The following is a 25563-nucleotide window of genomic DNA, read 5'->3' on the forward strand; positions in this document are numbered from 1 at the left end:
ACTGGAACTCGGAGCGTGCCGTGATGCTATGCCCACCTCGGGACTCGATCGCGAAGCCAAAGCTGAAGCGGTCTCAATATGAAGCAATCCGAGCGGCGTTACTGCGGCTGCGGATGCCATATGCCCCAGGAGCCTCTGAAATAGTTTCAGTGGAACCGCGCTCTTGTCCTCGAATTGGCGAAGACAAGTCAGCAGTGACTGCGCTCTCGCTCGTAAGCTGCGCGCACATGGCGACCGAGCCGATCTCCATACCGAGAAAAGAGATCCTCTGCACGGGGCAGAGTTTGCTCTTCTCCCAGTTGACCCGAAGGCCCAGACGAGCTAGGTGCCGGAGCACTAGGTCCCTGTGTTCGCAAACCTGGTCTCGAGAGTGAGCTAGGATTATAGCCAGTCGTCGAGATAATTCAGGATGCGAACCCCGTGTTCCTGGAGGGGAACAAGGGCTGCCTCGACGACCTTCGTGAAGACGCGAGGAGACAGGGCTAGCCCGAATGGGAGAACCGCGTACTGGTATGCCCGCCCCTCGAAAGCAAACCGAAGAAACGGTCTGTGTCGAGGTAAAATGGAGACAAGGAAGTAGGCGTCCTTCAGGTCGATCGCTGCAAACCAGTCCTGCGGCCGCACGCACTGGAGGATACGTTTGGCCGTGAGCATCTTGAACGGCAGCCTGTGAAGGGAGCGGTTCAAGACGTGCAGGTCAAGGATTGGCCGTAACCCACCGGATTTCTTCGGTGTCGAAGGTGTCGACCTCCGCTCTCATGAGAGGGGCATTGCCACCGACCATAGTGAAGCGGACTCCTCTGAAGCGGGGAGGAGATCGCGCAAACTGAATCGCATAGCCGAGCCTGATGGTTCTCGCGACCCAGCGGGACAGTCTGGGAAGCTCTAGCCAGGCCTCCAGAAACTGCGCCAGCGGGGTCATTCGAACCACAGACGTACCGTCGGTGGTGCAGCGAGGCGGAATGACCGGCCCAGGCGAGGGTGGCATAGCGGCCCTGTGCGGGGGCACGGTCATTAACTGCGTCCTGCCAGAGGAGGCCAGGGGAGGACCAGCGTCCCACGGGGGCGTGCTCTGGCAGGGGTCTGGCGACAGAGGGGGATGAGAGGAGCGTGGCCCGTGGGCGGCGCGTGCTGTCATCCACAGCCTCTTGAGGCTCAGAGAAAGAGCATCAGTTCTTTTGAATGAGGTTCTGCCCCAGCCCTCCACCGGGGGAAGAAGTGGACCTGCTACCAGCTTCTGAAAGAACTGAGCCCTAACTCCAAGCTGCCCATCTCAGGAGTGCTGCTTAGCCAGGTGTTAGCCGGCTAAGGGGCAGAGACAGACGGTGCCAGCCTCCAGCGACCTCCTCGTGCTCAGGCCGGTGAAGGCTCGAGGGGAGGAGCCGCATGGAGGCGGCGTCGGCGGAAAGCAGACTAAGGAGACCACACGGACGGATGACCGTCAGTGCAGAAGCCTCAGTCCGCTTCTGGAGTGATCGAAGACTGTTGGGCGCAGTCCTCAACCACACTGCCGACCAAGCTGCCCGTCTCAAGAGTGCTGCTTAGGCTGGCGTGGCAGTCTAAGGGGCGGAGACGGGCAGCGCCGCCCTCCTGCGACCTCCTCCTGCCCAGGGCCGGTGAAGGCCCGAGGGGAGGAGCCGCATGGAGGTGGCCTTGGCGGGAAGCAGACCAAGGAGACCACACGGATGGATGACCATCAGTGCAGACGAACCTGAGTCCGCTTCTGGTGGCCGAAACCACCCCGCCGAAGAGCCCAGCCTGGGACATGGGGGAGCTGAGAAAATTAATTCACTCACATCAACCTGGCTAAGCCCATGCCTGGACCACTCTAGTGGACACCACCTGGCCCAGGATCACGCAGGTACCAATGTCGCCCGAGAGCGAGGTCAGTAGTGTGCGCGGCGGAACGACCAGGCCGGGCATGGGAGGCATAGCGTCCCAGCAAGGGGGCGTGGTCGAGTTTCCACGTTCTGTCAGTGTTGGCCAGGGAAGGACTAGCGTTCCACTGCGGCCGGTTCTGACAGAACTCCTGAGTCAGCACTGCCTCGAAGGCGAAGGCGACACACAGGACTGCATGCCTGTGTCACAATAGTGACAGAGAACATACAGACCAAGATCGCCTCACGATCAAGGGCAGCGAAGGCGGAGGATGCCCGCGGGCCGCGAAAAGTCACGTGGACTCCCGCGGGCCGGAAGCGTCCTGATGCACATCCGGGAAAGCCTACAGCGCTCGGGGGGAGGGCGGGGCCACTCCAACCGATGCTTTCAGCTGCCCGGGAAAGCATGGCCATCAGCTCTGGATCTGACTCGACTAACGCTGACACTCCTGAGGGAGGCAACGTAGCCGAATCCTCATTTCCAGAGGAATCAAGCCCGCCTTGTGATGCTGTGAGTGACATGCCACCATCTGCTGGAGCCTCGAATGAAACACTGGGTCCCCGAGAGGAACCAGGCACACACGGAAGCCCCACGGTTTGCGATGTAGAGGGGGGCGTTTTATTTTAGTATTGTACCACACTGTAACCCTCAGATCACCCTGGCCACCAGCCAAAGTATCCCGTAGGAAGAGATAGATTGGGGTGTGGCAGAGGGGACTCTACCCACACTGAGATCATTGAGTCTCGATCTATAAACATTGCGATGGTCATGTTCCCGCAATGAAAACATGACTCATACACGAGCGCTGCCGAGCGTGATTAAGCCCAACACGCGAAACAGCGCTCGTGACCGTTTGGCAGATGAATCACGCACCCACATCCAGTAAATACACGGGCGAACCGTCTTGAAAAAGCTCTTTTAGAGAGGAAAAAGCTCAGCAGAGTGCTGAAGCGCCCAGGGAGAAACACACTCACTGTCGGCAGATCACTGCACAAAACAGCAGCAGGCAATGCGATCTCGCTGGAACGCGCCATCACACAAACACACTGAAGAGCCGCTCGTCTCGTAGAATGAAGATGATTCAGAATGGCTTGTAGGAGTGAAGAGAACTCTTGGCTCCGAAGCGAAAACATATCTGCATGTTGCCAGCGTACTTCCTTATATACCCCCAGAGGGGGGCGGACCTACGCTATGCAAATTCCGCAGACCCATGGCATTTCATTGCCATTGGCTCGTTTTATATACTCGAAGGTGATAGGCTTTCTAAGCGAAACCCCATTCGTCGTCATCCGACGTAACTCGGAGTGACCACGAAAGGGAACCGAGGTTACGTCAGTAACCGAGTACGTTTTATTCAGCTCCAAGAAGCAGCAGTTTATTGAATGTTCACTGGATGACATCTGCAGTACACTAGTGTTATTTAAATAAGTCAATGGTCTTTATCTAGTTAGGCTGTACAACGAGAAGTTGTAATATTGAGGGTTTTATTTTTATTTCTTTTTTTTTATAATAGCTGTCACATACATAGATGACCCATATTGGCTGTTCACACAGGACTTGTGTGAAGCTGGACATGGTCAAGTTACACCCATTTTTCTCTGCAATGTCAAGTCAAGTCACCTTTATTTATATAGCGCTTTTTACAATACAGATTGTATCAAAGCAGCTTCACATTGATAACATGAAAATAATACAACAAAGTTTGTTTCTAGAAGAAAATTGCATCATCGTCCACCCTAAATAAGGCAGATTAATAATATTGCTGAATATTAAATGTCAAATGTCCACTTGAATTTTTTTGCGAACATGCACTAGATTTAAAATTGTGTATATTGTGGCGAGGGGGACGTGGTTTGCGAAGTCTGTAGCGGGAGGACGGAGCCGAGCGGTAAGTAAGTAGGTCAAGTGCAGATGATGAACACCTGTGTCTGATTGCAGTAATTGGCGTGGAGAGACCGGTTATAAGCCGGCGGGAATGAGAGAGAGAGAGAGAGAGAGAGAGAGAGAGAGAGAGAGAGAGAGAGAGAGAGAGAGAGAGAGAGAGAGAGAGAGAGAGGAGAGAGAGAGAGAGAGAGAGAGAGAGAGAGAGAGAGAGAGAGAGAGAGAGAGAGAGAGAGAGAGAGAGAGAGAGAGATTTTTTTGATTTTTAAACACCTTTAATTACAATAAACAAACCATCAATAATCAACATTTAAAACAAACATCAATCATTAAAAACAAACAAACTTTGTTTTAGATAAGAAAGAATAATTCATCATTAACAATTTCACACAATATCCCTTTACAACACCAAATTATTTCAAACTTTATAAGGTCATCCATTACTTTATAATAATTAAAATCTATTAGGATTCTAGATTTCACAGAATTACCAAACACAGCTTCTAAACTATTACATACACCTTGATCAACTTTCTCCTTTCTTGTAATATAAATCGCCATCTTCGCCTGACCCAAAATAAAATTAAACACCTGACATTGATACTTGCGGCTCTGGGAATATTTGAAACCGCAAATAAACGTCTTCATTGAAAAACACTCATTAAAACAATTAAAGATGTTGTTTAAAACAATGAATAACGGTTTCAACCTTGAACACTGCATGAATGCATGAAATACAGTTTCCCTTTGTAAACAGAAAGGACAATTCTGATCAACATCAGGATTAATTACAGACACAAAAGCATTCACAGCAATAGCCCCATATAACAATCTCCATTGCAAGTCCCCAATTCTCTTGGGTAATGGTGACTTATAAAACACTCTCCACTCAGGCTTTTCATCCTCTTCTAATTTAAGTACATTACGCCATGGCATGTCAATTCTTTTATCCAAAGCCTTCTTATTAAACACTTTGACACAAATCTTATAACACTCCTTTCCAGATGCACAATCTATGCCTATTACAATCAAATCTTTGACTTTTAAAAAAGTGCTCTCACAATCGCCCATCAAGGGAGTTAGATACAAATTGGGAAATGGATCATTACAATCCGGGTTAATAAACCCCAAAAAATAATCTGTTAACAATTTCAACTCTTTTTCAGAAAGGGCTGACCTCCATTTGTCAAGTACTCTGGCAACCAAACGGGTAGACCTCGCCCCCAGCTGTCCAGTCATTGAATTCACATCTTTAAAATCCACTCCTGCTATCCGTTGTACATGTCCAATAGTTAAAATTCCAGAGTTGATAAGATTCTCTTCTGTCACAGAGTAACCCAGTTCATTGGACAGATCCAAGCGTGAGCCAAAAATTAATGGCTCTTGCAGCAACCAGTACAAGGAATTTACAGTCCTTCTCTTTGGTACTTCGAACAAAGCCCAGACTTTAAAAAGATTCCGATAAAAAACAGGAAACTTGGAGAGTTTTAGCTTTTGAGGATCCATCCAAAATAAGGCTTTATCCAGCCCCAGTCCTTCAAACTCTCTCAGTAAAGAGAAAGCTACAATCCTCCAGTTTGCATTTGAGTCCTTTAAAAGTCTTTGTATGAATTGAATTTGGAAAGCTGCTATTCGACTCTGCAAATGTACTAGTCCATGACCTCCTTCATCCTTAGAAAGGTACAGCACATGTTTCGGCACCCAATGCAGCTTATCCCAAAAAAAGTCTATTAGGATTGACTGGATCTTGCTTAAAAAGTCTGCTGGGGGGTCTACACAAATCAAACGATGCCAGAGAGCGGAGGCAACCAAATTGTTAATTATCAATATTCGCCCCTTATAAGACATTTTTGGGAGTAAAAACTTCCACTTATGTAAGCGCCCTTTTACCTTTTCAATAACATCCTCAACATTTTTCTTAACAACATTCTCATTTCCCAAAAACACTCCCAAGTATTTAAAACCATCCCTGGTCCATTTCAGACCAGCTGGAAGAATGGGCTCACCACGTAACCAACTCCCAACACTTATGGCTTCACTTTTTTGCCAATTCACTTTTGCAGAAGAAACACTTTTAAACTCTTCCAATAATCGCAACATCATGTTCACATCATTTTGATCTTTAATTATTACCACCACATCATCAGCATAAGCTGATAATTTAACAGTATGGGTGGAATTTGGCATAACCACACCTGACATCTCTGCTCTTAACTTATTCAAAAGAGGTTCTAAGGCTAACGTATAAAGCATGCCAGATAGTGCACAGCCTTGTCTTACCCCTCTTAAAACCTTAAAAGGAGAGCATAAGTCACCATTTAATTTCAACATACTCTCAACGTCACAATACAAGGCTTTAATCATCGATGTAAAACTAGGACTAAAACCGAAAGCTTCAAAAACACTCCACAAGTAACTGTGCTCGACTCTATCAAAAGCTTTTTCTTGATCGACTGAAATTAAACCAAAATCTGAAAAAGTCTTGCCATTATCCAAAATATCTCTTATAAAAGAAATGTTATCAAAGATTTTCCTACCAGGCACACAATATGTCTGATCTGAATGAATAATTTGATCTAAAACTTCTCCTAATCTATTCGCCAAGGCTTTCGAAAGTATTTTATAGTCGTTGCATAACAAACTCACAGGCCTCCAATTCTTAATCTCACTTAAATCTCCCTTTTTCGGGAGCAAAGTAATGATTGCTCTACGGCAGCTTTTTGGCAACTGTCCATCAATTAAACTCTGATTAAGAACTTCTAGTAGATCTGGACCTACCTCGGCACCAAAAGACTTTATAAAAATCTATAGAAATACCATCAATCCCGGGCGTTTTTCCGTTTTCCATACTTTTAAGAGCTCTCTCCAGTTCTTCCATCGACAGTGCTTTGTTAATACCGGTATTAGCCTCTTCAGACACTTGCGGCATATTTTCAAGAAAAACATTATTCAGGACCTGTGTACCCAACAATTCACTCTTATATAAATCCTCATAAAATTGTACCGCTCTATTCCGGATCTCTAAAGGATTACGCAAAAGGACTCCCGTTTCTGAGCGCAGAGCATGAATAAATCTATTTTGCCCATTTTTCCTCTCCATGTTAAAAAATAATTTTGAAGGTGCATCCATAGATTCAATACTCTGAAAACGTGATCTAATTATAGCACCCTGTGTAGACAAATCTAGCAATTCAGTCAAAGAGGCTTTCTTTTTTTTAAAAGACTCTAAATGAGTTCCATTTTTTGTCAACTCAAATAGTTCTTGAAGTTTAACCAAATCTTCTTCTAGCTTTCTTATGGACCCAATTCTATCTCGTGTGACGTTGAGAGTATATTGTTGACATAATTGTTTAATTTGGGCCTTTACAAACTCCCACCACTGCTGTAAAGTTTGGAAAGAAGACTTCATGGATTGTGCATTAACCCCAAAAAACTTAAAAACATCAATAAAGTGCTTATCACATAACAATGCACTATTAAAATGCCAATAGGCGCTTTTCGGCTTTACACAATCAACAAACATCTCACATTTTACCAAGCTGTGATCAGAAAATCCAACTGGACATATTGAACAATCTTTAAAAAAATTCAATTGATGCTTGAAACCATAAAAACGATCTAATCTTGCCAATGATAAATTATTTTCATATGCATGTACCCAAGTATACTGTCTTTGTGTATAATGAAAATTCCTCCAGATATCAATAATATCATGAGATTTCATTAACTGAACTAACCTCCTACGAGACTGCATATGTGGCTCAACATGATTCCTATCTAAAATAGGGATGGGGCCGATCCGATCCAGTATTGGTATCGGGACCGATACCAGCGTAATTCACGTATCGGATTTTCCCGATCCAACCTGCGGAGATATCCGATATCCTTGAGTCATGTCTGCGCTTTAACGTTGTCTGCTGAAATGACTCCAAAAGTGATTCCCGCCGGCTAGTCTGCTAGCTGGCTGCAAACTGCGGAATGGATTTCCTGAACGGAGGCGCGGCTCAATGAGACACAGAGTTATGAGACACGCCACCGCTCAGGAAATCCATTCCGCAGTTTGCGGCCGCTGTGTGGAAATTCTTCACACTGGAAACACCGCAGAGCAAGACAGCAAAATGCAATGTTTGCAAAGCCGTAATTCAGAGCTCGTTGAAGCTCCCTCGCGTCGTACAACACAACGAATGCAATCAAACATTTAAAAAAGCACCACGTTACTGTGCGTTCACACCAAACGCGAATAGCGCGTCAAATTTGCGTCTGCCGCGTCTAGTTGGACGCTTGAATATTTTGAATCCATTCGCGCGCCAAGAGCGAAATTGACGCTCGTAAAAAGCAAAAGTTTGAAGCGAAATTGACGCGCGTCTGAGGCGAAATCCGCTTGTCTGTTTGCACATGGCTGATGTTGATCGAGCATTCATCGAGAGAGTTACAGCATCGGAGCGAGGATCACCCTTTAGATAGTGTGTGTGTGTGTAAGATGTTTACACTTGCACTTTTCTTATATTTCAAGACTCAAGTATTTGACATTTTGGGAATGTAATAAATATTGACATGACCTACAGTTGCATATTTGTTTTCAGAATGGGATTTTTCCTGTTAACAGGATTTACTGTTTTTCTGACTTCCTTTTCTGACCTTATACTTACCATACATGCATAAATATGTAGGCCTACATATCATACTTGCCTGTTGAGAGGAGTTTATTTCAGCATCATATAAAATAAACAATAATGATAATAATAATATTAAAGCAAACACAGCTCTGGTATCGGAATAGTATCGGTATCGGCCGATATCCAAATTCAGGTATCGGGATCGGATCGGAAGTGAAAAAATGTGGATCGGTGCATCCCTAATCTAAAACATTTTCAGTACAATTAAAATCTCCCCCCAATAATAACAAACTCTCTGAATCACAATCACTTAAAACTTTGCACAGAGTGTTTAACCCTCTGAGGTCTGAGCTGTTTTCTGACCCTGGAGGTGTTCTGACATGCTCTGACATTTGTGTTTTTTTCTGTTACTTGTGACATTTTCATGGCTAAAGTCTAATTACACTGTATTCAGCACAAACTCTGCTACAATAATATATCAGCAGCATGTATGTAAAAGTTTGTAGTTTTGAGATAATAACATTTATGCGTGGTTTGTGAAAATACAAAAAAACATTCTCACTGAAATAAGGCCATGAAACCCATACTGATTATTTCTTAACAAGACTTTTGAAAATTGTATCACGTAGCCTAGAATATTTGCTCCAAAACTATGTGAAAATCACCCTGACTGCTCATTCAGATAAGACAATATATTGATTTTAAATTTCTAAGACGTGTTTTGTGTGAAAAAGCCTTATGCGGAAAGGCGTGATCATCTCATGAATATATAAGGCTTTAACACCTGAGAAAGACAAAGACACTCCCCTAACTGCCCTATTAGGAGCGATCAGGCCCTGTCATTCAGAGCAACCTTGCACAAAGAATGAGGAGATTTAAAAAATAATGGCTTTTAGATTGTTTGGATTTATTTACAACACAACATAATCCAAAAATACAAATGACAAAAGAGCACATTGAAAACAATGATCCAAAGACAGAGACCTTTGTGCCATTCCTAAAAACATTGTACATACATACCTTTCATTTCCAAGGTGTTTGATTTTCACTTTACCATGTTCATGTACAGAGACTCATGTGAATGTTGAAGTTGAAGTCAGCAGGACTCAGTTGCATCTGGTCCCTGAAAGAAAAGAAAAAAAAAGAAAAAACTGTGAACATACTGGTATCAAGAGAAACTAGGCCTGCACGATTTTGGGAATAGATTTAAAATTTATTTTTAAAAATTCACAGAATACACACACACACACACGTTTCCAACAATATATAATGAACACCAGGTGTTTTGTGCCTTGTAGGCATAGGCTACGCAGTGCTGCATAAAATAATAACAATAAATTAAATCTTCCAAAAGATTTCAAGAACAACTACGCTAGAGAAAAATATATTGATTATCATATGTTACTTCAAATGTTTCCATTCGTTATGATGATATGAAATGAGATAATAGTAAAAACATAAAGCCTAATGTTTGGTGCATTTTTCCTTTCAAACGCAATCGCGCTCCAAAATGATACATTCAAACGCGATTGCGCTCCAAAACATGATGCATTCAAACGCACAGCGCGCTCCAAAATATTAAACATTATGGTTATACATATCTATGTTTGAGCAGATATCCACAAACAGTATTTAACAGTAAACACGGGTCTAAATAGTATAATATTCACCATATATCTAGCAACAGTTCAACTGCAATGTGAAGTTTATGCAACAATACCATAAACTAATAAGTAAGAATTTCTTACCTTACATCTTTCTTGTCTTCAAATCGCGTTCTTCTTCTTCTGCACTCTAAAAACTCCTGGGTTAAAAAGGGACCAACTAATTTATGGGTTATTTCAACTCAGAAAATTGGGTTATGCTTTTTGACCCAAATTCTGGGTTAAATACCTGACCCAAATGTTGTGTTTAAAAAACCCAACATCTGGGTAGAAATAACCCAAAAATTAGTTGATCCTTTTTTAACCCAGGAGTTGGGTCAAAAATAACCTAACTTGGGTCACTATCCCAGTATGCCTTATTTCAGAAAATAAAACTTTGTTTTACATTATATTACACACTTCAAGCACTTTTACATTTTTATTGCATTAAATAAAAATCTATAAGAAAAAACACACACTTGGACATGTTTATTTTCATATTTATTTTAGGTCACACTGTAATAACAATATTAGAAATAAAAAATAGAAAAATAAACAACAATTCTCAGAAGAGCCTCAGGAATTTAAGCCTGGAATTTAAATCTAACTTTGGGGACAAGATTTTTGATAGTGTCCTCATCAAAGAGAAGAAATGCCTCCTCACCTATGTCTTCATCTGAAAGACAGAAAACAAGACAACATGAGTATTGTTAATAAGTCGAGACAATAGTGAACCACTCACCAGACACTCTTTCATTATCAAGCTAACAAATAATCACTTTTAAGAGAATGAAGTGGCTTTTTTTTTTTTTTTACGTGGCCCAAATTGCTAGTTAACTAATGTGATTCTTTTGCAGCATTAACATTACCCATTTAGTGTGAATGACATATTTTCTTTCATTAAAAAGTGTAATGACAGCCCATTCTTATGCATAACAGCTTAAAGACAAGGCACAATAATCTTTTAGGGTTGTACATACCCTACTGTTGAAGAAGTTGTGACTTTCACAAAATCTTGCACTGACACATTTAAGTCTTATTAAAAAAAAAATGTAGGTATAGAGAGATGATATAAGCCAGGGCAATAAGAGTAAAATGCTCACCTCTAAAATTCTCTGTCAGCTCAGACAGCTGCCACTCAGTTAGCTTATCAGCGACAAAACTGTCCATTCAAAATGACCTGGAGAAAACATAGCAATATAGAGGTTAGCAACAATTTGAAGACTTGACCCGCTTCTTTAACTCTCACTACTTCAGCCAGTAGAGCACTGTATAATATGATAAGCACGGCAAAGCTGGTAAACATAACTCAACTATTGTGTTGTCTCGTCGCTCTGTAGCCGGGTAGATGACAAATAAGGGTGAAACAGCATTTTTTAAAACAAAGTTCTAAATTGCTTAAGAATTGTATGAATTTGTAAAGTACAAATACTGTTGTTTTTGAAACTGTTAGAGGTTAGCAGATTTTTTTTCTCATAATGTAATTAAGCTTTTCTCACAGCTCCAGGCAAAATATGTCCTGCGGTGTGACATGACATTACTATAAAATTCAAATATTGAAATATTATTAATTTCAAATACAAATCAGGTATGTTTTATGTTTAACAAGTATTCTTAAAGAATGATCATTAAAATTCTGCATATATTTTTTTTTCACAGCTGTTTTTCGATTATATTCTTTGTTTGTGCCATCTTTTACCACTCACTCCAGTGGAAATATTGTTCAAAATGAGAAAAAATATTTGAAAATGTTTATTATTTTTTTATATAGTTATATTATGCAATGTTTTCAAATGCATATAATTATTTAAGCTAGTTAACATAGTAAAAGTCGTTTAATTGTGTTTGAAGTGATGTCACACCACAGGACATCCCGTCACACCACAGGACGAAATGAAACATTGTATGAACATTTATGGTAAAATTTATTGAATACTTTTGTAACAAACAAATTCATTTGCATCTCTATTTGAACATTAATGAAAATCCACCATATCAGTACAATCTTATTACTTGGTGTATGAATTTGAACTAAAACCATAGTGAACAAGACATACTGAATAATTAAAATTTTGGAGGTGTCAGATCAGACCCAGTCATAAAGACCATTCATTTCTATTTTTAACTTAAAAGACTAAACAAATATCTTGTTTCTCAGGGGAAAGTCATTAAAATCATGCTAAAATAATTAAAAGCATGTTAAAATCATCAATTCAGCTCTTTGAACAAAGATTCCAGTGAACAAGAGAAATCTGACTTCATCATTTCCCTGTACCTCCTTGTCCTTTCTTTACTCATGCCTAAAAACTGACAAATCACTTTAAAAACAATGATCAGTGACTGTTAACATACACATACAACAAACAAATGAAGACAGATATATATATTTATGCTTAATATATGTATAATATAGGTATATTATGTATAATGAAGACAGATATATATTTATGTTTAATATATGTATAATATAGGTATATTATATATAATATTTACAATATTTGTTTAATATATATATAGAGAGAGATATATTTATATTTATGTTTAATATTGCAAACATAACAGACGAGAATCTAGCTAGACATCTGATTTAATTATGTCACACTACAGGACGGGCTGTCACACCACAGGACTTTTTCACCTTTGCAGCCATTTTGAGTAATTGCTATACAAGACTGACCTTGGGCATTACAGGAACTGAATAAATTCATTGTTTTAAACCTGAATATGATTCTTTTTTAAAAATATTTTCATTTTTTCTCGAACTAGATCAGTCACACCACAGGACTATCAAAAATGGACACGTTCATGGTCTGACAGAAATTATAAAATATATCAAATTAATAAGAGATTAACACTCACATTTTAACCTCCTTAGCACATCCAAACATCTGGGGGACTTCCTGGTAGGGGGCTTGACTAAAGGACCCCTATGGCAGTCCATGTAACTGCCAGTACAAAAATCTAATATCCTATGTCACACTGCAGGACAGCATTTGTGTTTCAAAACTAAATGTACTGTAAATATTATTTTAGTACTTTTTAGCATTTTGAAAACTTAAGTTAAGTAAGTAAATGCATACAAAAAAATGCCAAGGCATTTATTAGCTGCTCCAAGCATACCTGCTTTATTTTACTAATATTTACATTTGATGAGTCATCAATGTTACAGTCACACCGCAGGACATTTTGCTATTCACCTTGAAATATGAACAACACCAAATAAATTTTACGTCCCAAAATCATAATATTTAAATAAAATGATGTTCTATGCCCCACTGGCATGTGTTGTTTTAATTGAGAAATGCAGTTCAATAAACATTTACACTTGATTACAGAAAAAACATGCGTCACGTCATCTGCCCAGCCGCGGCTATGGGGCTCGCACACCGGACGAGAAGCGCCGCGTCGCGTCTAGGACAACTCGAGGTAACTTATCGCTCACCGGACGTGCACTCAAGGGGCTCGCACACCGGACGCGAAGCGCAGCGCCGCGTCTTTAAAATTTGAACACATTATTCTCTATGAGTGTAACGGACACACACACACACACACACACACACACACACCGGCGGTCTGTCCGCGGCACCCAGCAACGGCTCAGGACCATGTTCAAAATCGCGTCCGCTGTGCGATAACGTTACCTCGAGTTGTCCTAGACCTAGATGTTGTCGTGATAGCCGCGGCTACATGCCAACCACAGAATTACCACGGCTAACGCTAGTCTCAACGTAGCAACGTATTTTTTTTTTTTTGCAAATAGTGCTAAACTAGCAACAGGGACATGGACACAGAAAAGTTAACATTACATCAACACTGAAAATACTCTCTTACCTTGAATATAGATGAAGTTGCACCGATGAAGCACAGGCCAAAACGGATCGAGCGCGAAGCAACGGTTATTTCAAACGACTGTTGTGAGAAAATTCCAGAACAACTGCGAGAGAGAGAGAGAGAAAGCCAACCCTATAACCCAGAACATGGGTTACTCTTTGAAAAATAACCCAGAAACCCAAACAACCCATGAATTGGGTCAAAATATTAGCCCTATAACCCAGAAAATGGTTACTCTCTGAAAAAATAACCCATAATTTTAACCCAACACAAATAACCCATAAAATGGGTTGAAGAAATAACCCAGGAGTTTTTAGAGTGTGGGGGTAAATCCAATATAAGCTCAGACGTGTCTTCCAAACTCGCCGAAAAGCAGAGACTTGTGAAGTGTTTTGGTGTTTTGTGTTTGAGGTAACGAGGGCGTTCGCGTTCCATGTGGAGATTTGCATGTGAATCTCTTTTGCGCGAGTGGGCGTGTCGAATTAAAAAATAATTAGCAAGCGTTTGAGATACTGGACATCCTGTCGGTTTTATACAAATTACTTAAACAGAGAATATTTGTTTTCAGTTTGAATCCGATCATTTAAAAGTACACACCTAAATGTGTATAAGGGTATATGGCTGATAAATGTGTGAGAAGTATTCGCTGCGTTTTGTTTCAGTTTATAGACGTGCTCAAGAAAAAAAAGTTCACCGCGACGGAGAGGCAGAACGCACACCCTGTTTATTTTCTTTATTTTACAAAAGCACAATGTTTTGATTTGATTGTAAGTGGACACATACAAAAGTAGAAATATCACAGATTATTTTTTTATATTTCTTTTTTCTGTATAACCATAAATGACGGAGTAATTTAAGTTTATGTTGCTGCTATGTGAAAAAAATCCATCAAAACGCGTCGGCGCGTTTCTCGACCTCAGAGGGTTAAAAAAAGCATTCTTTCAATTGCAGCGTTTGGAACATAAACACAAATTAATACAAAAGAAAAATTGTTTTCATAAAAAGCTTTGACCATTAAAAGTCTACCTTTAATTATTTCATCAACTTTATAAGATACAGGTATAAAACTTTTCGAAAAAACAAAATAGCAACCCCACCGCTCACTGAGGTAGAATGACTTAAAACTGATAGCCCATCAAACTCCATAGCCCAATCTAAAACATTTGATAAATCACTATGTGTTTCTTGCGTGAACAAAACATCAATCTTCTTCTGTGTCATTAACTCAAACAACTGTGCTCTTTTCCTACTTTCTCTTGCTCCATTAACATTTGAGGCGGCAAAATTTACTACTCCCATAAATAGGAAAAGAAGCACCCCCCACTTTAACCAAGAAAATAAACACGAAGAACAACAACCCTTAACCATTTTGACTGTTTTCACTGAGTTCTGATTGAGCATTTAGTCTGGCAAGTATCTTTTTTAACCGATAACCTTCTTGGTGAAACAGCTCTCACTCCTGAAAGTTTTTGCCTTCTCAATAAATTGCAAAATATCTGGAAAAAAATTCTTCAATTTTAACTTTCCTTGCATTTTTTGTCACTTTTAAAAACTGTTTGATGTCATCTACACTATATACTCGACTAGAAAATCCACTCTGAGGTAAACCATCTGAAATACTGCATTCAGAGACCTCACTGTCACTTTCGGTATCAGTATGGCTCACCTCCCGAACATCAAGTCCTTTAATCGGTTTATTAGCATAGCGTTCCTTTAATTTTCTTTTTTGCTGTGTTTTAAAAGAATAATCCTCCAATTCACACACAGAACCCTCAATATTATCCACATTCATCGCGTTCTGTTCACTAGATTCAACCGCACTGTTGTCATCATCTTCCGACTCAATCGTTTGACTTCGAGTTGTTGTCTGACTGCTCTCGAGATTTTCATTCTCTTTTTCTTCAAAGACCGCTAATTTTGCACTTTCAACTGGTTTGACTGTTGTCGTCTCATTAGTATTTTTTTCCGCATCTATTAATGCAGCGGGTACACAAGCTGCACTTGTTCCCGGCCTTTCCGTATCTATTAATGCACCGGGTACACAAGCTGCACTTGTTCCCGGCCTTTCCGCATCTATAGTTACGTTCTGCAATTCTCTAGCAATTGTACTAGTAGCGGTTGTATCATCAATTGTCTCAGCACTTTTATTTTTTGTTTTATCCACTTTCCTAGGACAATCTCGTACAAGATGTCCGTTTTCTCCACAACCAAAACATTTCATTGTGTTCGTTGTGGCGAAAATCACATAATTAAAATCCTCATGATGAAAATTTAGAGTTAAGTCCAATTCTTCAACATTATCTTTTAGAATCATATAGACATACCGTCTAAACGACACCACATGTTTTAGTAGAGAAGACTTCCCCCCAATTGGGATCATCTTTATTGTTGACACCCACTCAAAAAAATGCTGGGTTGTTTCTGTAAACAAATTGTTGGGTTGATTGTGCTGGGTCAAAAAGTTGGGTTGTTTGGGGTACTGTAAACACATTATTGGGTTGATCATGCTGGGTCAAATGAGTTGTAAGGGGGTCATTCACAAATAAACCGCTGGTTGGGTTATTTTGACCCAGCAACTAGTTACTTTTTTCATTCTTTGCGGAACTTTCTGGATTCTTCACTTCTGACTCGAGGAGCACGCCACTCAGAGCAAGCAGTGTTTTATGGTAAGTTAATATGAATGTTTACCTATATTTTTAATAAGTTGTGGTGGTAGCAGCAAGCTAATTTCACTGTTCAACATACAGTCTTTGATATGGAAGTGTGAGGGGTAACTATTTCTGTGAAACATTAAATAGCCACAGCTAGCCGGTTCGAATTTTTTTTGACAAAATGCCGCATCGTTAAATCCTTAGTTGAAATTAAACCAGCTATATCAGCAGCCTTTTTGAAATATGCAGTTTAAATTCTAAATTCATCATGTAATTATCGTAAGCCTATCCATTGTGGACGTTGCGTATTTAAAAGTGAGATAAGCGTTTTGTATGAAATCCATACGCGCAATATCCCTCACAGGGCTCGCACGTAAAATCAGCGGGAAATGAGTCTCTAATGTAGGCTAGCTAGTGAGTGAAAAGTCTGCTGGCGTAGTTTTAGAAATACTCGTAAGAAGTGACTGAGTTCCAGCACAGTCTGCGTGTGTCTTCTGTAATGTCTCGAACCATCGTTTCTGGAAAAAAAAAACGGCTTTCAAGAGCTTGATATAGCCTAGTTTTTTTTTTATGTAGCCTATGACTTGCAATCTTTATATAGGCTACAGCGACTGAGGAAAGGAGAAATGGACAGGCGCCAGTTTTGAGAAGAAAATTATACCCGTTTAGTTGAACGAATGATCGTCAATATTTAGAACTTAAAAAAATGTAAACTTACATGATAGCCTACCCTATCTTGTATTTTATTGTGTGTAACATCTAAACGAGGCGATCATCAGCGCTGCCAGTCAGGAGATTAACGAGCAGCTTTGAGGGTTTGTGAGTTTTAACGTTAAAGACACTATCAACATTACAGTAATATTTTACTTTTAATAAAGTAATGTTTTATTTTAATGCCTTAATGTTGATAATATTTGTCCAAATTACTCTTTTATTACTATTAGGCCTACTATAATTCAGTTTGCAAATACTGAATACACATTTTGTTTGTTTTTCACATTTGGTCATTTGGTAATGTTTGCAATATTTTAATTGCATATTCAATAATAAATTGATACTTCCACAAAAAAAAACTTAACTTGCATGTCAGTTTTATTGCAACACTCTAAGTGATTGTCTGGGAAGCAGACACACTCTGTCAGTTTAAATCTAGACAAACGCATACCTGGCATTCATATAGAACATTATACATTTCTATTATTCAAATCAGTTAAATGATTATTAGGCTGCATGTCAGCCGGACACTTTCCTATAACACCTGATGTACTCATTATTTAATAAGAAGAATGGCATCTATGCTAATTTTTGTCTTTCTGTTCATTCTAAAGTTTACTGAAGTCAGCCGGATCCGGGCCGCATCCAGATCAGAAGGTGGACCTGCGCCTGGACCCATCTATGACGCATCCCTGAAGTGCCAGCCTCATCAACCCTGTGAAGGCCTCATCGACACGACTGATCCTCAACAAACTCGTCTCCTTACCGGTGTGATGACTCCGACTTCCAACCAGATGGAACTGGATAAATATTCTGAATTTTCTTATTCAATCTGACCTCTGACCTGTAATGCTGCCTGAATCATAATCATACACTGTTCGCTCGATGGCCAGAGGAGAACTGAACGACTGAGCCTGGGTTCTCCCAAGGTTTTTTTCTCCATTCTGTCACCTGATGGAGTTTTGGTTCCTTGCCACTGTTGCCTTGGCTTTTGGCTTGCTTAGTTGGGGACATTTAATATTCAACAATATTATTGATTTGCCTTAAGGTGGACGATGACGCAATTTTCTTCTAGAAACAAACTTTGTTGTATTATTTTCATGTTACAGTATCACTGTGAAGCTGCTTTGATACAATCTGTATTGTAAAAAGCGCTATATAAATAAAGATGACTTGACTTGACTTGTGTAATCAACAGGTGAGGACAAACATGGTTGAATATTTACAAAATGAGATGACTGGAGAATTGCTGCACATCTGTGCCTCAGGGATGAGACGAGGGGGACATGTCAGACCTTTGACATTGATTAACATTTGAATTCAATAACGAAAAGTATTAAAGAAATGTATAACATTTAAAAAAAATAAAATAAGATTGAAATCGCATATACAGTGGCCTCTCTGGTTTATTGTATTACAGAGATAATAATTATTTTACATTCGTAATATAACAAATATTTGTTACTAATTTTATTAAGGCAATGAGACAAGAAAAAACCCAGCACATGAGTAAGACTTAACCCAGCAAGAGGGTTAATTTCACCCACTGGTTGGGTCAAATGAATGACCCAGAAATATGGGTTAAATGGTAAAACCCAGCACTTGGGTCAAACCAACCCAGCGCGTGTTCTGTCCAATAGTGACACAGCGGTGTGGTTAAGGTTGGGTTATTTTTTAACCCAGCAGTTTTTAGAGTGCATTTTACCATATCTGGAAAGCATCTCTACCAAAACCTCATTCTTAATAAAGGGTGGCACATTAGATAACGTTACCCTTTTCGAGGGTGTAGAAAGAGGAAGCACCTGCGCAAAAATGCCACGAATATCAACACCAGTCTCCACCAGTTGATTCGCCAATTCAATTGTCTTAACGAAAACAACAACAGCACCATTCATCCGCGATGCTGACAAGATATTCTCGTAACCAATTAACGTACCTATAGCTAAACTACATTCTTCAACACCAAAAACTGAATCAATTTTAACCGCATGCCGTCTCGTTAGAAACCCGAGATTCTGCACACCTGAATTCGCCATACTCCCAGTACAAACACTGGGAGCAGAGAGCCCCGCGAATTAACCACTTCACCAACACTCACGAGGTCAACAAAGTCACCCACCAAGCAAAACAAAACATACACAAAAAAAAAGAAGAAAAAAAAGATAGAAAAGAAGAAAAAATAGTAAGGAATCACTCGTACCTCACACGCTCAACGCTCCCCACACTCTTCTTCTTCTTCTTCTTCTTCTTCTTCTTCTTCTTCTTTTAGTTATCTGGCCGTTTACTCCATAGGAGCATTACCGCCACCTACTGAATATTTTATCCACCTGGGTGATGAATCTGTATTGTTTTATTTTCTTTTCTTTCTTTCACCTTTCCTTCCTTTCCTTTCCTTCCTTAAAAAAAAAAAAAAAAAAAAAAAAAAAAAAAATTAATTGAAGGGGGGTGGATACCCCACCCACCCCAAAGGATCAGAGCCCAGGCTTCAGCTGACGCTGCGTGTTCAGCTCCTCCAGCTTCCACACTGGGCTCCTCAGCCTTTAAGGCAGGCAGAGGCACCATACATCTCACCCTCAGACCCTACAGTATATTCCTATATCCTGTAACATATACCTGTAACCTCCAAAAAGATTAAAACAGCCCTATATATCTGATTGTCACTTAAACCCTTCCCCAGAAGATCCACAACACTCACTGGCCTATTTTTAATACTATTAAAAAGACTGTCACGCTGACCATCATATTTACCACACTTAAAAAGCACATGCTCAACTGTTTCTAAAATATTGCATTCGTTACACATCCCACTGTCATGCTTCCCCATTAATGCTAATGTTGAGTTTAATCCTGTATGTCCCATTCTTAATCTAGATATCATTACTTCTTCTTTTCTATATCTTCCAAAAAACTGCACTTTTTTCCCTACTGATTTCTCAATACTATAAAACCACCTACCTGTACTGCTATTTTCCCATCTTTGTTGCCATTTTTGTATTAATTTCCTATTAATCACAGATTTTATTTCACTTCTACCCAAAGGGACTTTAACTTCCACCATGTTTTTCTTTAATGCCTCTTTTGCTAATTTATCAGCTATTTCATTCCCTATTATCCCGATATGTGCTGGCACCCAACAAAAATATACAGTTATACCTTCCATTTTCAGTCTGTACAATAAAGTATAAATTTCCACTAACAAATCTTCTCTATCACTTTTTGTAGATTTTATACTTTTAAGAGCTGATGAAGAATCTGAGCAAATTAAAATCCTGTTTGGCCTAACCTGTTCAACCCATTGTAGTCCTACTATAATTGCAGTTAGCTCAGTAGTGTACACAGACAGTTTGTTACTTAGCCTCAAGCTTATTTCTGTCTTAAAATTGGGAATATACACTCCTATGCCCACTTTTTGCTCAATTGGATCCTTAGATCCATCTGTGTAAATCTGCACAAAAGAATTAAAGTTTTCTCTCATAAAAACATTAACTCTATAACTATTACTGCATATTTCTTCTGCTTTTTCCCGAGCCTCCAATAATCTCATTTCAACAACAGGTTCAGTAATATTCCACACTGCCACACCACTTAATGGCATGTTAGGACAAATTGCTTCATCCTCTATACCATAATCCTTGACCCACTGTCCATATTTCCAGCCAAAGCTATTTCCTCCATTCTTTTTGTATTCCCAACAGTCATTTAGTATTACGCGTGTACAATGATTCTTCTTACCACCTTTTAAGTTAGCCCAATACATCATTGCAAGCTTTTCTCTTCTCAGGTCTAATGGCATTTCCCCCATTTCAACCCTGACAGCATCTAGAGGAGTTGATCTTATAGCTCCACAGCAGATTCTAAGTGCTCTAGATTGTATGTTCTCCAGTTTCTTTAACTGAGATATAGCTGCATCACCATACACTGCACATCCGTAATCTATGCTAGAACGTACTAGGGCTTGATATATACATAACATTGCACTTTTCCTTGCTCCCCATTCATATTTAGTTATTGAGGTCATACAATTTATTACTCTTTTGCATTTATTTTCAATTTTCTTAATATGTTGTTTCCAAGTCATCTTCTCATCAAAGATTAAACCAAGATACTTAAACTCTGTCACTCTCTCTAAAAGTTGATCATATAATTTCAATGTAATCTGTTCAATTTTCTTTTTCCTTGAGAAAACCACATATTGAGTTTTTGATACTGAAAACTTCATTCCCCAATCTACTGACCATCTTTCAACTTCATTTATAGCTTCTTGTACTCCTTTAATTACATTTCCTATATTCCTACCTCTTTTCCATATAGCACCATCATCCGCATACAACGCCTTCCCAATGCTTGGTTTAACTTTTTCAAATATATCATTGATCATTAAATTAAATAAAATTGGGCTAATCACGCTTCCTTGTGGGGTCCCATTCAGGATACCATATGATGCTGATGTTTCCTCACCTATTCTTACCTGAAATGTACGTTCAAATAAAAAATCTAATATCCAGTTATACATTCTCCCTCCTACACCAATTCTATCTAACTTAATTAACAGTCCTTCCCTCCATAGAGTGTCATACGCTTTTTCAATATCAAAGAAAACTGCAACAAGAAACTCCTTCATTATTAATGCCTTCCTAACCTCATTTTCAAACAATAAAAGAGCATCCATTGTTGATCTTTTTTTTCTAAAACCACACTGAACTGGTGTTAATATTTCTTTCTTTTCCAGAAAATAATTTAACCTTCTTACTAACATTTTCTCCATTACTTTGCATAATGTAGATGTAAGAGCGATTGGCCTGTAGCTATTAGATTTTGTTGCATCCTTACCTGGTTTCACTACTGGTATTACTATTGCACTTTTCCAATCTTTGGGTAAATAACCTTCATTCCATATATGATTGTATAAATCCAACATTGTTTTAATTGCTACCTCTGGTAAATTCTTTAACATACTATAAGTAATCATGTCTTTCCCTGGAGTTGTATTCTTTGAGTTGTTAATAGCTATTTTTAACTCAAAAACATTAAAATCCTCATCCATACTATTTTCAGCTCCTTGTTTTTTCACACGAACATTCTCATATATTCTGCTTAATTCCTGTCTTCTATTTAAAAAATTGTCACTTAAATTTTCAATACTATGGACTTTAGAAAATGTTTTAGCTAGGACTTCTGTCTTCTCTTTATTTGTTATGGCCACTTTCCCTTCCTCTTCAATTACAGGAATCTTCTTACAACTATTAACACCATTCATTTTCCTAATCATTCTCCAAACCACATTCATTCCAGTTTCTCTCCCAATTGTATTACAGAATTCCTGCCAAGCCTTTCTCTTTGCGCTTTTAATTACCTTCCTTGCAATAGCCCTTTTTTTCTGATATTCTATTACGGTATCCTGAGTTATTACTCTTTTTAAAATCCGGAATGCCTTATTCCTCTCTCTCACTGCCACTGAGCACTCTTCAGACCACCATGGCACATTTTTCTTTTCCTTTCCATTACCTGTTATTAATGGTATAGTCTGATTTGCTGCAGAAATTATTCCTCCTACTACCTTATTATATTTCTCTTCAATATTTCCTTCCAGCTTAATGTTTGTGAAATTTTCTTCACACAACATATAAAATTCCTCCCAATTTGCCTGCCTAAATCCCCATCTTGCAAATTGACCCATATTTTCCTTTTGCACTGTACTCTGGATCTCACATATTACAGGCCAATGATCACTGCCCAAGTTATCTTCAAGTACACTCCAAGTACACTTACCAGCTAAAGCTGCTGACATTATTGTTAGATCCAAACATGACATACCACCTTTTACTATATCCATTCTTGTTGGTTTCCCATCATTCAAGCACACAAGTGAGTTTTCTTCTATAAATTCTTCTACGATTACCCCATTGTTATCTGTATTTTTACTACCCCACAAACCATTATGTGCATTAAAATCCCCACATATGATAAATTTGCCCTGAATATTACCCATCATTTCTTTTAATATATCATTACTTATTTCTTTACATGGATTGTAGAAATTTGTAATTCTGATTCCTTCTTGTTTTCCCAATACGTCTAAGGTTACACATTCTAAACTATTACTTGTGAATACTCTTTTATATGCAATGCTCTCTTTAATAAATGTTGCACACCCTCCACCTCTTCCAGCTTCTCTGTCTTTCCTTTCAACTACATATCCATCGATCTTAAAATCCAAGGAGCTATTTAACCATGTCTCCTGAATACACATGATGTCTGGCAATTTTCCCATTTCTACGATATGTTTTTTAAAACCTTGCCCATTTGATATCAAGCTCCTGGCGTTCCAATGTAGTAATAGGAAACACATTATATACCTAAGTATTATTCTGAGTCATATCCAAAGCAACATTTCCTTCCTTAGCTTTCAAAATCTCATGGACCTCCTCTGCTGTAACACCTGTTAACTTCAGAAATTTATTAGCACACCCAACAATAATCTTTATCTTATCTGACTTCCTTTCCACTTGCGAGGTACCATTAACCACCGCACAAATAAAAGCCACAAAATCAATTTTGTTCATCACAATATGTTGGTCTGGTTTATTTCTCACATCATTTACATCTTTCTGAAGAAAGGATTCTGCCATAGTTCCTTGCACATTAGTCATTTTTGTTTCAACTGCACCTTTCACCTTACGAGTTGCTTCTGCATATGTTAAATGTTGTACCGTTTTTATTTTTTGTACTTCACGGGCTTCTTGTTGTACTGGACATCCTGCATATGCTGCACTGTGTCTTCCTCCGCAATTGCAACATTTTATCTCTGCACCCTCCTCACACTTTCCATAATCATGTTCTCCCCCACATTTTGCACAACGCATTTTCCCTTTACAGATACTAGCAGTATGTCCCATGCGTTGGCATTTGAAGCACCTTAAAGGCGGAGGTACGTACTCTCTCACTGAGAAGCTTACAAATCCTAGTTTTACTCTTATCGGCAGATTTTTCCCTTCAAACTGTATCATCACGCTCATGCTTTCACATTTTTTATTGTCTTTCCACATCTGTAGCCTTCTAGCAGAAATGACTGTGCCTCCACTCAGGCTGCCTTTGATATCATCCATACTTACATTAAGAGGTACTCCCGAAATAACACCTTGAACTTTATTGCCTATTTCTGTGCACGTTATCCGTGCCCCTGCTAGCATTTTCATTTTCATTATTTTTTCCTTCTGCTTCTGATCCATGCATTTAATCATTATTCTTCCATTGCTAAGACAAGATACAGCTTTCACTACTCCTATCTCTTTCTCGATTATTTTCGATATTTTGACAGGATGGGCTTGCTGTTCTGTCTGCTTAGCAAATGTAATAATCACTTTGATTTCTTTTCCAGACATCTCTTTAGTAGCTTCACTTCTCGTGTGTCTTCTTTGTTCACAATCAGATCCATCACCCAAACTACTCTTTTTTTTCCTTTTATTGTATCTTACTTCCTGATACTCCATATCTTGACCATTATCATCATCCGAGGTGTCTCCCCACTCCGCTCCTTCTTCCGCCATTTTTCCCTTCTTCTTCTTCTTCTTCTTCTGTATTTTTTTATTGGCAGTTTGCAGTCAATGTGCATTACCGCCATCTACTGGGCTGAGGTGTGATCGCATAGGGATGTATAATAATAATAATAATAAAAAAATAATAAAAAATTTAAAAATTAAAAAAAAGCTTCAGCTGGCGCTGCGTGTTCAGCTCCTCCAGCTTCCACTCTTATAACTCCTCAACCTTGAAATAATAATATTAATTATATAAATAAATAAATAAATAAATAACTAAATTCTTCTTGCTAGTTGGCTTTCTTTAAGATAATTAATAACCGCCCTAACTGTGGACTGTGTGCTGTTTACACTCAATAAATTTCCCATGGTTAACTCTCTGTCTAGTGCTCTCTTCATATTCTCCCTTTCTCTGGTGTATTGTGTACAATCTATAAGTATATGTTTTACATTTTCTACTACTCCACAATTTATGCATAGTCCAGTCTGATGTTTCCCTATTATATGCAATCCACTATTTAAACTTGTATGTCCCATCCTCAGTCTGGAAAACCATGTTGCCTCCTGTCTTTCCAATCCACTGATTTTCCTAGCTATAACCTCTTTGTTTAACAAATGTCTGCCTTTTCCTTCCTTATCCCATCTCTCCTGCCACTTTCTGTTAACTTTATTCTTAATAATACTTTTAATTTCTGACCTACTTAATTTAATATCGATTTCAACCAGTTCTAATGTAACTGCTTCCTTTGCCAGCATGTCTGCCTTCTCGTTACCCTTCACTCCCCTGTGTGCAGGAACCCATATAAATCCTACG

The 25563-nt window shown here is 39.2% G+C and overlaps 1 protein-coding gene across 1 annotated transcript in view; it reads right to left on the minus strand.

The window, feature by feature from the left end:
* LOC309475623 (uncharacterized protein) overlaps positions 1–19454 on the minus strand; it is a 43690-nt gene extending 24236 nt beyond the window's left edge. The window contains exon 1 of the mRNA XM_082138479.1: positions 19415–19454. The gene's annotated coding sequence lies outside the window, so the exon portion shown is untranslated. The remainder of the gene's footprint in view (positions 1–19414) is intronic.
* Positions 19455–25563: the final 6109 nt, after the last annotated feature.

This window comes from Leuciscus leuciscus (assembly GCF_965113295.1).
Source record: "Leuciscus leuciscus genome assembly, chromosome: 15".
In the NCBI taxonomy this organism is placed as follows: Eukaryota; Metazoa; Chordata; class Actinopteri; order Cypriniformes; family Leuciscidae; genus Leuciscus; species Leuciscus leuciscus.